Below are 15,910 nucleotides of genomic sequence, written 5' to 3' on the forward strand. Positions count from 1 at the left end.
GGACTTAAGTCAACTTCGGCTACACTGCAGACTTGTCATGTCATGGGCACTATGTGCCTATTAACTCCTCCCTCCCATAGTTACAAGCCAAAGATGGAGCTATTTCTTGGCTATCTCCATGGATACATGTAGTTGGTGGGTTTAGTTAGCCATTAACTAAGGTTGAGGAGTGGTTTGTTGTACATGGAGTAAGCTGCAGTTACGTGGGCTGATCTGCAGTCACGTGGGGTGATTCACTTGCTTGGTGGGTAGGTCGGCCTTTTCAACTACCACTAGTCGACTATTACCCTTTGTCGCCACCTTTAAAACAAACATCCACCACCTTTTTGCATTACAATTTTAATTTAAATAAATAATATTATATTAAATAATATATACATTGCATTTAATTTATTATTAAATGTTAAATAAAAAGAAAACCTACTTAAAATTTTTAGGATATCTAATAAATTAAGAGTAATTTATGCCTTTATAGTTAAATCAACTCATAGGTCAATTAAGAAGTCTATTTCAAACATAATATAAAGAAAGTTTAATAAGTTGATAAAACAATCATAGATATCAAAGAGTTAAATACAATTTTCATGAAAAATGAAAGGTACAAATTACTCAATATATATCCTTATTCCCTACTTAGGCTTTCATATTGCCTTAAGTAATATACAAATAGAAAGAAGATTAGATACATCCGTCAATCTCCATTTTGAGTTGCTTCCTTTTAGTCCTTTGAATGAAGACGAGAACAAGATTCTGACCTCTTTACATTTGGGACTGGTTTGGAAAGAACTCTATCATGCTTCCTCTAAATGTGTCTACATCTTCCTTGATGGCTCAAAATTCTCTCACCAATCTTCTATTCTTCTTCTATCTCTTCTCTAAAACAACTCTCTCTCTCTTTCTCTCTCTGCAATTCTAACTTAATATCTTTATATTTGCTCCTCTGCTATTTTCTATCTTTTTCTTTTGCTTTCTATCTTTTTCCTCTCCCTTACCTATCGATCCTATGCCTGTATTTATTCTAAATTTCTCCTATGATATCTTCTAAGTTTGAGGCTCAATTATTGTTATCAAATTGAAGTCTTTTTCTGCATTTCGACAGGTCTCTAACTTTAACTATCTCACATCTTGGAGAGATGGAAGCTAAGTAACATCTTCTACAGTCGTGGAAAAATGAATCGACCACTTCTCACCATGGATCATGGATTAGTTTTAGTCTTTCACAGACTTCACTGCTAATTCATCGTGGATCGATATGAGTGCCAAATCGCCCACCAAGGGTCATGGGAGTTAAGTTGACTTCAGCTACCATGGATGGAGAAAGTTAATTGTAGACTTGTCATGCCATGGGCACTACGTGCCTGTTAACTCCTCCCTCCCATGGTTACAAGCCAAAGATGGAGCTATTTATTGGCTATCTCTGTGGATACATGCAGTCGGCGGGTTTAGTTAGCCATTAACTAAGGTCGAGGAATGGTCTGTTGTACGTGGAGTAATCTGCTGTTACGTGGGCTGATTTGTAGTTACGTGGGGTGATTCTCTTGCTTGGTGGGAAGGTCGGCCTTGTCAAATACCACTAGTTGACTATTACCGATCATCGCCACCTTTGAAACAAACATCTGCCACCTTTTTGCATTACAATGTTAATTTAAATAAATAATATATACATTGCATTCAATTCATTATTAAATGTTAAATTAAAAGAAAACCTACTTAAAACTTAAAAAATATTTAATAAATTAGTTATATATTTATTTATATATATGTATATATATATGTATGTATATACATATATATATATATATAACATTTCATTTTATTCACAACAAGGTAAAATATAATCATGATAATATATATACATGCGTAATTATAAACCTATCATTTTGAATTGACCAGATTAATTTAATCACTTCCGAATATAACTTAACTTATAAACAATCATCGAATTTTATGCATACAAACTCGATACTATTACCTAATCGATGAGACCATAATACTCATTTTCCAATGAATATAAGAATAATCAAGTTCTTACAATTCTAATCATGTCGACATAAAGTTTGCATTCTAAATCAAATTTAATAAAAATGTTAATTCACTAATTAATTAATCCTAATTTTTCAACTATTGGACATTTTCAAATATGCAATCAACGTAACTAATTTTTACTCAAATCATTTCAATTTAAAATAAGCATCAATGAAGTCACCATTCAAACAATGATGCATTGACAAAGTCATATTTGCACAAACAATTTTTTCTATTGTGGTGTGTGAGATTCCCCTAGTCATGTTCTTGCCTTCAACTTCGTTCTCCTGTCCCTGCATCACTTTCACTCAATAATTCATCAGCATTGACAATCCCCAATTAAGATAATACTAGATATCGAATTACATATTGCATGAATAAAATGCATACATCATATCCTATTATTTGTATACAACTAAATTATCATAAAAATGAATGCTCATATCTATTTCAATTTCAATGCATAAATAAAAGCCTACACTATATCTCTTAAATACACATTATCAAAAATATGGTTCGTGACAACACTCTACTAAGCATTTCGTTGATTCCCAAAAAAATATTTCAAGCGGGTTGTGCCATGTTACCAACTTTATGTAGACTCACTGTCGATCACCATCATAACATAAATCATTACCAGTTTAATGATTTCTTCATCTATTCTTAAACCTACTAAAATCTTAGCTAAACTTCATTAGAATTTTGAAACATGCCTTCTGGTAATCAATACAAGTTCTCCTTTTTGTCACATACACCTTTCCATGATATAAGTTCACCATCCAAACCACAAATCACCAGTAATCACCAATCGACTGATCCAATCAAAATAACTCTTTTTTACTAGTTAAAGTCCCAGTTCACATACTTTAGCTTACTGCTGGTAAACCCTGTCTTTCGATAAACCAAATCATTTAGATGACAAATCAAAACATCAAGAACATCAATAACATCAAGAACATTAGTAACATCAGTTGCTATCAATGACAACACAAATAATTGATCATGTCATCTATTCATAGAATCTCAATCTCTTCATCACAAATAGACTTCTATCCTTTACTGGTGCAGTCAACCAACTTCAACTACATCACTTGATTTGCATCAGTCATGCCAAATGTCAACAATCCCCCCCTTTGGAATTGATGACAACACTAATCAGATATACAATTAGAATATCATCATCATCTACAACTTGCTTACCGATATCACATCTCTGTCGATTCTCCTTTTGTCATCTCCCCCTTAACCAATGCTTCACTCAAATATCCAATCTTCAAATTCTCACATGTTTTCCATATCTAATTTCTATTCTTTTCTTCTCCCCCTTTCACAACAATGCCAAAGATGTAAATGTATCACTTGTCTTTAATTCTATTGTTTCCTCTTTCATCATCTCTGCTACATAAATCAGATAAATTATAATAGAGAATTAAATTAGGACTTTACATCAGACTCGCTCCCCAAAGGAGTAGCCTGTGCCTTCATCAATCCTTAGTGAAAAGTAAACATGAAATCCACAGGATTGATGGATCTCCATCATTTTAGTGCTTCCAGTGTAGGGGTCTAACCCCTAGTTTACCTCTAAGAAACTCAAAGGTATCCTTCGGTAAGGGCTTAGTAAAGGTATCAACCAACTGATCTTTATTCTTCACATATTTCATCTTTAACTCCATATCTTGAACTCTTTTGCTTAGGAAGTGATACTTTAGTTCAATGTGATTGGTTCTAGCATGAAGTAAAGGATTCTTCGAAATGTTGATTACACTTGTATTATCACAATAGATAGTCACTAGTTATGACATATCTATCTTGAATCCTTCTAGAACATGTCTCATCCATATTGCCCATGTGCAATTCATGGATGCAGGTACATACTTAGCTTCAGTTGTAGATTGAGAAACACAAGTTTTTTTCTTGCTCATCCATGCCACTAATCTTCCTCCAAGTAGAAAAGCTCCACCGGTTGTTCTTTTCCGATCATCCACACTACTTGCCCAATCAGCATCAATAAAGACATCTAAAGTAAAATCAACTTTATAGGGATACCATAAACCATAGTCTATTGTGCCTTTGAGATACCAAAAAATTCTCTTCATAACCACCATGTGACTCTCTTTAGGCTCTTTTTAAAATCTAGCCACTAATCCAATAGCATGAGAAATGTCTGGTATGCTATGGACAACATAGTGTAGCTTTCCCATCATAGATCTGTACTCTTTTTCACTAACAGTAGGGGAATCATCTTCCTTTGACAATGTTGTTCTCAAATTCTAATTCCCTCCTATTCCTCCCTGTAAGAAAATTTAATAACTCTATTTGTATATTAAGAGGACATCAAGAAAATAGAATTCCAGACTAACATATAACAAGGTTTCAAAAAAACCTTCTACACTTTGAAATTATCCAAAGCTCAGGTGAGTATACCTTTTGTGAATACTTTCACACTTTTAAATTGAGATCCATAGTAAACCAATGCTAAAAACCTATGGACTTCATCACCTCAATAAAACTGAAACATTACAGAAAACTTATGCTCATTTTCAGTATTTGATCCCAAGAAAGATAGAAAGAATTCCATAACTGATATCAGTGCCTTATCCAGGCTACAAAGTCACCTAAATCAAGCAAGAGTTTCAAAACTGAACATTCTCATACATTTCATCACTTCGGCTTTCATGAACCCCATACATGCCTAACATATATATAAGTTCTTTCCCTTTAAACTAAAATCGTTTATCAAATTCAAAGCAGCAAACAGTTGATCTACTAACAGATATATTTCATGCATATTTAATCCCTCTCCTAAAGAGAAAAAGCCAGAAATATATCTATAAGATTGCCTTACAATCCATGCTCAATCAAATAACCCTAAATTATCAAAATGAAACTAGCAAAATAATGAATGCACACCAGAAGACAAAGAATATTTAGGCTTGAAACTTTGATCTGTATATTCATATTCATTTTGAAGATTTTACATAACTCAAGGTTATTTTTGAGAGAACCAGAAAACCCTAGATATATTTCAGCAGAGTTTCTTTTAAAATTCTTCTAATCCTTTTTTTTAAAGTCCTAGTATCCATTTATAACAATATGGATGCAAACAAGCTTCAGAATTTCCTAGGAAAAGTTTGTTACAATGATGACTCCTGTTGAAAAGAAAAGAAAATACAATCATTTCATTTCGTAATGGCCTTTCAAGTTTGTTTTTCTATTGCAGCACCTTCTAACTATTTTGGGACTTCCTCCTCTTGTACTGCATATTTTTTTTCCACTCTTGGAACACGTCATCACTTGGCTAGGAGAAGCTAATAATATTATTTTTCATCTTATTTAGCCTTTTCCATGTGATTCTCAATTGGCTACCCTCTGTCTCCAGAAAACCATAATATGACTTTACTTTCTCAATCTCCTCAATTGTCTTAACAAATAAATATGTGTCATCTATATTAATGACCTCATTTACTAGTTGAGACAAGTTATACCCTAGCTCATCTAGCCATGTATTTTCCTCTTTTAGCTGACTTGGACCAACAAAACCCCCAGGAAACAACTCATACTTATGATCAGAATATTCTTTTCTATATAAGTGAGATTTTCTCTTCACACTTGCCCTTTCTTCTGCTAACCCGGTCATCCCTTTTACTAACGTACAAGTGGATTTGATATTGGCATCAACCTCTACCTCTTCATGAGATGAACACATAAGTTCCAACTCCACTTCCCTAGGCATCCACTTATTCAAAATTGGCTCCAGAGTAACCTTATCTTCTTTCAAATCAGTCAAAATATTAAAAATTCTTTTCATGTAAATGTATACAATAGAGGCCCCAACTGAGTCAGCAAATTTCAAGATTGTGCCTCTAACCTTCTCTTCATATTTGCTTGCAAATAAAGCATGAGCCTATTTTAAATTTTACATCTCATCTTCTATGGTTTCAGTTGCTTGGAGACCAGAGGTCATAGGAGAAGGGGGGAACTCAATGATGGGCCTGGTGGGTGGAGGTCTTGCTGGAGAAGATTCAATCATTAGAGAAGAGGACTCACCCTCTGGTATTGCCCTACCAATTGACTTTGTAATATAGAAATGACACTATCCCTATTGGCTATCTCTCCTTTGGCCTCATTATAAGTCCTTAGAACTTTTTATAATCTCACCTAGATATCAACCCTCTCCTTTTCTTCCTTCTCAGCCACTGCCACACTGGATTTTGCAGTTTCTAGAACTATAATAGCAACTTCTACCACCCCCATGTCCTGAACTCTCTTCACTATCATACCTCCTAGGTAGCTGGATTCTGAGGTGTCCTTCCTTCTTTGGCTCTCATCCCTCTTCAAGGACCACATAACCAAAGCAACATTATCCTTACTGAATGTCACTCCTTCTAGGGGCTTGGTTTCTTTCCTTACTGCTTCAAGCACTAAGGCATCGGCTATGTCCCATTCAGGAAGGATAAAAACACCATCCTTTGACACCATTTCTCTCCCCTTTTCTGATAGTTCTGATACTAAATGTTTAGTACAGATGTCAAGCTAACAAGATGAGTGGGGGGGTGAATCATTCTAACTTAATCTTCCATAAAAACAATAGATTCAACCTCGATGAACTATACATCAGTAATATAACCAAAACTGCTAAACATGCAAACTCAAAAGCATATAAGATCATAGAACATATAACACCAGATTTAACATGGAAACCCAAATTGGGAAAAACCAATGTGGGATTTTGGACCCACTAAAAGATATACTCTTCTAGAGTATGCTTGGTTAAAAGCAAATCCTGTTAAAGATTATAAACACATTGCTAGATGTGACCTAGTTAAGGGATTTCCCTTAGATCTGTTAGGATCTTCACCTTGTTAGAGGTGACCTTGTTAAAGGGTTTCAAACACTCAATCTGAATGTCACCTTGCTAGAGGATTTTACAAATAAGACTGTTAAGTCCACTTGGTTAAGAGATTTTCTATCACTTCAAAAAATAACAGTAATAAAAATATGTCTGCAACTTCACATCTAAAATGCTAAAGCAAATCCTTATTTTCCCAATACAATCTAATCATAGGACTCGTCTTGTCCCTTTGCTGGGCTATATACTCTGTTTTCATAAACAGGTCTTCAAGCTTCTGTGCTCAATGATCACTGTGTTGCATCCCTATGCATACACTTGCCCACATACATTGTTTATCAACAATATCTTATTTATAAACAATTTTGCCAACTGCTAATCTCCTTGATCACATTTCCCATGATCAATCATAGCCATCAGATCTTCAAACTCGACCAGGTTCAATGTATCCTTTGATTTGAAAATGTTTTACCCTACCTTGGAACTTGTATACATTCCTTGGAACTTGTGCTAGAGTATTGTAGTTCAATCTGAGCTGTAGATCTTCTTGCCGATCTTCCTTTGCCATAGATCCTTAACAAACTTTATTCACGGCTTACCAATCATTAAATCAACTCCAGCTCATTAGCTTCCTTCATTAAATAATGCATTCAATCATTTAAAGCATTCTGTTATTACTCAGTTGTAACTCAGTAAATACTAAACTTTACTCGGTAGACATTCTGCCTTCATTAACCAATAGTGATAATCTTAGGGTTTATTGGCTAGGTTCCTTAGGGTTTACCGACTAGGTTCCTTGTTCAGTAACATAGTATAGTATTAACCTTACAATCAATACCATAAGTAAGACATCAAAACAATCTAAAATATCATGATCTCATCATTGTCTAACTCGGTAATAGTTGCCCATTGAATAGCTTATTTCTCCCCTTATTCATCATATTCTTTCTGAGTCTTTTACCGACTTCTTAACTCTGTTCTAAACATACTTCTTAAGATATGGCAACATCATACCAAATTAGAAAATCAATTTCTTGACATCAATGAAAAAATAATAATATTAAGACAGTGAATATCCTTAATCAGTTATATCCATAATCATCAACAACCTTCTTAATATCCTTATTGAAATGCCAACAATCTCTAATTGTAATTGGAATGACAACAATCTCCCTTATCTGTTATAATGTCAACACATTTCAAGAGAAATGGCTTTGAATTCTTCCATCATTTCTTGCTTCACCTCTTCCTCCATTGTATTTGCATCTTTGTGGGGTTGATCATTCTTTTTCTTCTCACATCTTGCCTAAAATTTCTCAATGTTTTGTTTCTAAACAAATTGCATAAAGGACCCTGTTGTGACAAAATTACTATCAGCCAGGAACTCTTCAATGGTATGTTGGATAGAAGGGTCTAGCTCTTTTCCTTTGAATTCATCTACAGTCAAGTTCATCTCAGCACTTGGTGGCTCTTTGGGCATTCCTTCTTGTGTTTCCTCATAAGTGTAGGCAATCTCCCCGAGACTTCCTAACTGCAAAAATTTCTCTGTTGTTGTCTATTCATCTCCCACATGGATAGGGGATTGGGATGGAGAGTATAAAGGTTCACCTGTTTGCACCTCTTTGCCCACCCTTTGCCTTTTAGGGGAGTTTTGGATGTCAGTGACATCTTCTATTGCTCTCTTTCCTTTTGAAGTAGAGGGCTCACTAGTTTTCGGCACTAACACATTATACCTTCTCTTCTTATGCATCAAATAATCACCCATAGGGATGGCCTTGGCAAAGGCAGGCTTGGCTAAAACTACCTTAGCCCTTTCAGGAACATTCCTCATTATAACCTCCCTCTTCTCCTTCAATGTCTACATTAGGTCTTCAAAATAAAGAATTAAGAATTTAATTTTCCCTTCAAAGGGAGTAAAACTAGATAGAGGATCATAACCACCATCAAATTGGTGAATAAAATCAAGAGCCTTCTTGTATGCTACCCATTTGTATTTTCTCAATTCTTGCTCATATAGATTGAATTCATTTCTGATTAGATCCTCAGGAAAATGGAACTGATGTGGTCTACCTTTACATACTGCTCTCTTTCTGAACATGCCATTGAAGAAATCTTTAGGGTCAAAAAATCTTGATACTGCAGTAGACCACCTATATGGTTGAAAGAAATCATCAAAGTGTTAATAGCCACCCTTGGTGATCACAAATTGATGAGCAATAGTGATGGTTGGTAAAATGGTCCCCTTTCCCCTATTTGTTAACTCTGCCTCTTGCACACCCCCGATTTGCCTTAGGATATTTGTAATTCCTATCTTCAATGGGACTTGATAGGGAAGCAAACATGGAGTTCCTCTAAATCCATAAACTCTAAACACTATAGAGACAGGGTATAAATATACATCACCCTAGTTGTGCATAATCTTGATACCTTTAGCAAATTCTTTAGTCCTAGGAACTCTAGGAGAGCCTTAGGGATCCTAGGGTTTTGTTGGCACAAGAGAATCCTAAGTCTAGATGCAAAGCATCTGTCAAACTTCAAGTAGTCGGCATCCTCTCTATCCCAGGACAAAATTGTGCTCCACAATTGCATAGGCATCTCTTCACCATCCTTTTCCTTAACCATATCCATTTCATTAGTGAAGTAATCAACACCTTTAAACAAAAACATATGCATGAGAAGAGAGTACCACCCAAAAGGTCTGTCTACCTTACCATTTTAATCCCTATCAGCCCTGCATGGATTGCATCAGTGAGATAAGGTGTATAATCAAAATTTACTGCCAGAGAGGAGTTTAAAATTTGTGCTATCATTAACATGTAGTGAGTTGGCATAGTTGTTTCAGCATCTTCCCCAAAAATATGACCAAGTGATGAATACATCCATTTAGCCCTTAGAGTAAAAATATTTAGAGAGAAGGGTTCCATGATACTAGGACCTACAACAGTTAACCCTCCTATTTCGACAAAAAACTTTTTCAAAGGGCCGCTCCTGAGGTGATCTCTCTGCACATTGTAGACCTATGCAAGTGTTTCAAAATTGATAGGCTCCAAGTAATTTGATACCTCACTAAGCTTAAACACCTTCCTAAACTCATCATCATTAATCTCAATCAATGACCCTCCATTGACATTTCTCACACATTTGGCAACAGGGTCATAGTTATTTGCAATCCGAGTTTAACAAATCTACATCCATGAAAACTCGAAGGACTATGAGCTTTCCCACATCTAATTCCCATATACTATTCATTGGAGCAAGGGAATGTCTCTTACCAAATCCTACTTTAAATAATCCTAGACCTGATATCCCTATTTGTGAATCCCTCAACTAGTTCCCTTTGTCATGCAGGCCATTATTAATTCTCAAACGGGGAGTCTTGGGAGCTAATTATTTAATCTTAGCAACGACATTTGTAGACATGGTTAATTGTTATAAGAAATCATCACATATAGCTCTATCTTGATAATTTACCTTCCCTGTCAAATCTCTTCGAGGTGCCATCTTTGAATTACAACTATTTCAACTTAAACTTCAAACAGAGCTTTGAGAATTTAAGCACCCAATGATACCAATTTGAACTGTAACTTTTAAAATGTGTCTAGAATTTACTTGATGCCTGAAGAAACTCATTGTGCACAATGGTTCCTCTGGAAAAATCTTTGAAATGACATTACAGTTTAGTTGATGTGAGCCTTAATATGGAAACAGAGTAATGAATTGAAGCATTAATCCACATGCTTCGGCAATCAATTCTTAATTGTATTTGAAAAAAGGCTCCAATGGACCAAAAATAAATTCTCAGTGTCCCAGCTTTTCGCTATTTCGTGAAGATTAAAAACCTCGCATCTTTTCCATGAGAAACAATGCCATCCATCAAATCCTCTAGAACTTGCACGTTCCTTATCTTACCTGGGTCATGCTGCTTAAAAATGGGCCCCACCTTCCTTTCACTTCTTCACGAAGGATAAACCTCATGCATCTCTTTCATGCAAAATAGCGTTTGCTATTGAATTTTCTACCATTCGCTCAATCTTTACTCTCCACAGTGACCGCTAGTATTTTTCACTAAGTGCACACAACCATCACCGCTAAAGGTTTTCACTGTTTCACAAAGGTTAAAAACCCTACATCTTTGGGCTGCAAAACAACGCTCATCATTGGATCTCTTTTGAGATGTACAACCTTTAACATTCTTTATCCTTTGAAGTGGGCCCTCTACATGGAATTCACCTGCCTTATTGATTTCTAAAAAATAACTCTTATGTGTCAACCATTCACTCATTCAAGAACTCCCACGGACTCCACATCTGAACCGCCACATGTTTTACCTAACCATGAATTTCATCACCATTGCCGCTTGATCAAAGTGGGCCCTTTACGATCCTTTGGAGCCACGTGTATCTAATAGATTACCTTTTACCTTAGCTAGGCATCCAACTGTTTTGCCACATCATCCGCCATGCAACCGCCAGCTCATTTCACCACTTTGTGAAAGGTAAATTTTGTGTTGCTTCTGGCTACGAAACAACGCGGGCCATTCGATCAACTCCAAGTTGATCGGTCTTTAATAACTGGGAACTGTCTATATGTCGGGCCTACCATCCTTTAACTACTTCACGAAAGATAAACTCCATACTATTTTTCTCATCGAAATAATGTAGATCGTCAGATCCATCTCAAGATGCACCTTCTTTATTTTCCACATCACCCTTACGCTGGGCCCACTTCCCTTTCGCAACTTCACGAAAGATAAACTCCTAGCATCTTTCCTTTATGAAACAATGCAGGTCGTTGGATCAACTGGAAGATATTATCCTTTAACCTTCATTCTTTAACCCAATAGCCGAGCCCGCCAATTTTTTCATTGTTTCGTGAAAGGTAAACTCTGCACATCTCTTTCAAGCAAAATGGCACCAATGTCATGGCGGGGACATGACAGCTGTCATGTCCCCGCCATGATCGTTATATATATATATATCCTAAATAAGCCAATGATTATTAATTTATATAATAATTACCAACAAATGAATATTTGAAATAGAATTTAATAATAAATGATAATAATATCCCCACTTTGAAATAGAATTTAATAATAAATGATAATAATATCCCCACTTGATATAGAATTTAATAATAAATGATAATAATAAAATTAAAATATAAAATGATATAATTAAATATGATTAATTAAAAATTAATCATGATTAATTAAAAATTAATTAAGTTAATGAAAAGTCAAAAGACATGAAAGGAAAAGTTGTTACTCCCTCAACAATGATATATAAAAGGGAGAAGAAAACCTCATTTGAGAGGGGAGGATAAATTGGAAATGAGAAGGGTAGATCTGATTTAAATAATAAGTGTAGATTTGATTACGAAAGGTTGTGTCCCTTTCAAAGGGTAGAAATAATGAAGAGTTGCACTCTTTCAAAGGGTGCTAATGGTGAAAGGGTATGTCTCTTGCCAAAGGGCATACATGATGAAGAGGTGTGACCTATCCCTCATATTGAGAGATATAAAGGTAAGGAATCAAAAACATCTAGTGACATCACCATTGATTAGAAAGGATAGCTACATAGGTAGAGGCAAGAGAAAGAAGGAAGAAGGTAGGGAGCAGGCTATGGAAAAAGGTAAGGAAGAGCAGACCATAGAAGAGAGGTAAGAAAATGAGTTCCCACTTATATTAAACAATATAAGTATAGGATATCAAATGTCATTGTTACTAATAGTAATAGGTGATGTTAATTATAAAGGTTCATTAATATTAGTTAATATTAGTTAATGAGTAATGGATAATGAATAAGGTTCATTACTAGGTGATGTTAATTGTAGTCTAGTGGATATTTATACATATATTAATGTATAATATTCACTAGTCATTAAAATAGGTAAAAGATATAATCTTGTTAATTGTTGTATACATAATTTTGTATATTAAGAAGGATTATGAATACAAAGGTATTCTAAGAAATGTAATGCATATGTAAAAGATGTAAAATCATATTGATATATATATATATATATTAATTTAAGAATACATTAAGAATTTGTGTTAACACAGGGGATAGTTTATGAATTGAAATTGTTATGCAAATGTATGGCTTGGTTGACTAAACTCAACCAAGAACAGAAGGATCTGGTCAATTCCTTTTGAGGACTTGGAGGATGGAGGCATCACCCAAGACAAGGAAAAGTTAAGGTCTTCCTTGGCTGGCTTGGGTATAAGAGGTTATACCCAAGACAGGACTCAAAGGTCGGGCCGATCCTCTTTGAGGGCTTGGATGATGAAGGCATCACCCAAGACAAGGAATAGACAAGGGTCTTCCTTGGAGGGCTTAGGTGTAAGAGGTTACACCCAAGATAGGATTCAAATTCATCTTCGAATTCCTGGAGGGCTTGGGACCAAGGGGTTCCAAGAAGGTGAGCCACATGGCCGCCTAAGGACATACTTACGTATGGCATTGTATCCTTTTTTATTAGATGAAAATTATGATTATGTTAATTAAGCATTGAAGTTAGATTGCAATTTAGATTACTTATATCTATATATATATATTTTTTTTATGTTCTAACAATTTGTTTTGCAGGTTAATGATCTCTAAATAGTAGGGACATTACAACCAGCCATCAGATCATCTTTGAGATGTGCGGTTTTTAACCAAGGGATCCACCTGCCTTTCAGGCCTGCCACTCTTTTTGCTGCTTTGCAAAGCATAAAGTTTGGGTTATTTTCCTTTGTGAATTCACGTGCACTATCGGATCAACTAGAACTTGCATGGTTTTTACGGAGCCCGACAAAGAACTAAAAACTTAGGAAAAGGGTGAAAAATAAAACATTAATAGAGACCCACCTAAGGCAAAAAGTAAAGAGGGGACCCCTTCATGACGGACCGACCCTTCCATTTAAGTGCAAAAGTAACATAGAAATAGACGGCGGGGATTCCAAGACATAAAAAGGGGGTAAATTTCAAAAACCCTAAACCTTTAGACCAATAACTCAGAGGCAAGATGAAGTGCTAAGCACAATTTTGCAGATTTTAGCAGACTATGGAACAAAATCACCCAAAAGTCAAAACAGTGATAACAACGGCTCTGATTGGGGATGGATGATCGCAAGATCAACACAAGAATACATAAAACTTTGGAGAACAGACCAAAACAAACCCACAAACAACCAATAGAAAAAAAAAGCCTAAATATATACAGACTAGGACCTACTGTGCATGGACTTAAGAGAAGTAATGCTTCAGGAATTGTCCATGCACTGGAAATTCTTGTACCTCACCATTCACTATCTGCAAAAAATATGAATCTTTCCCATTCAGATCACAAACAACAGAAGGGCCCACCCATAGTGACTCAAATTTTTTATGTTTTCTGTTATCTTGCCCTCTTGCATTTCATTAAAGAACCATGTCACCAATATGAAACTTCCTCAATGTGGTTCTTTTGTCAAAACAAATATTTGGATTGCAACTGGATCTTCATATCTCTTTTATGGGCCAAAGTCTTGATTTCCTCCACTTCCACCATTTGAATCATTTTGTCTTCCATACATTCTGACAACTCCATATCCTCAACTTGTAGGAACTTGTATACATGAAGAAGGTTGTTGAATGGCACCCTAGACTGCATGCCATAAACCAGTTTAAACAGTGATACACCAATTGCTTTCTTGATTGTAACCCTGTCTACCCATAGGGCCAATTTCAATTTCTAATCCCAAGACCTTTTGTTCTCCTCAAGGATTTTCTTAATAATATTCAGAAGGCTCTTATTGCTAGATTCTGCTTGTCCATTACCCTGAGGATGATATGGTGAAGAATAAGATATAATTATTCCATGGCTGGTGCAAAATTTAGTGAACTCCTCTGATCTAAAGCTCATGGCATTATCCATTACCAGTTTCACAGGAACACCAAATCTAGTTATAACATTATCCATCAAGAAACCAATAACAACTTTACTAGTGGCTCTTCTAGTGGGTATAGCTTAAATCCACTTAGTGAAGTAATCAGTGGCCACTATGATCCACCTGTGACCTCTTCCTGATTTCTCAACTATTTCTTGATAAAATCAATGCCTCACTAAACAAAAGGGGCTTCCACTATAACTGGGTTAAGCAGAAAAGCTCCTTCAAACTTTAACTTGGAGGAAAATTTTTGGCATGGATCATACCTCTGGACATGCTCATGGGCATCTTTGAACAACATAGGCCAATAGTATCTAGCCCAGACTATCTTACTAGCTGTGGTTTTAGTAGAGTAGTGGCCTCGACATACTCCATCATGCATTTCAGTTAACATCCTTTTAGCTTGGGATTTGTCTAAGCACATCAACAATGCCCCATCTCTATTTCACCAATATAGATCACCCTGAATAAGGACTTAATTTTGAGATTTTAGTCTCATTGTCCTTCTCTGGTTGTGAGTCACTCCCTCCGAATATGTTGTATCCCTTAAAAAATGTACTACCTCTAAATACCAGGGCTATGTCTCAATACTTGTGACTAGGATGTTCTTAATTTCAACATTATTCACTTCAACATCAAGAAGGTTTTATTCAGCCATTAGCTTAGCAAGACCTAGACCTCTTACCAATTTAGTAATCTTAATCTCTAGATCAAACTCTTGAATTTTGGTTATCCATCTACACCTTTTACCAATGACCTCAAACTGAGATAAGATGTTCTTGACAACTGCATATGGGACATAAGAAATTACTTGTGCATTCACAAGATATGGCCTAAATGCTTTTACAACTTTAACCAAAGCATATGCTTGCTTCTCCATGATTTCATATTTTAGTTCTGCAGCTTGTAGAGATTTACTATAAAAGGCAATAGGGAGTCCATGCCCTTCATTATCCTTTTGATGAAGAACTGCAGCCACTGTATGGTAGGAAGCAAAACAAAACAATGAAAAGGGCTTATTGTAATCATGGGACTTCAACACCAGTGCCTCCTGGATAGCCCTTTTAATTTGACCAAAGGCCTTCGAAGCTTCTTCATCCCAATAAAACTTTGTATCTTTCTTA

This window comes from Cryptomeria japonica, chromosome 9 (genome assembly GCF_030272615.1).
Source record: "Cryptomeria japonica chromosome 9, Sugi_1.0, whole genome shotgun sequence".
Lineage (NCBI taxonomy): Eukaryota > Viridiplantae > Streptophyta > Pinopsida > Cupressales > Cupressaceae > Cryptomeria > Cryptomeria japonica.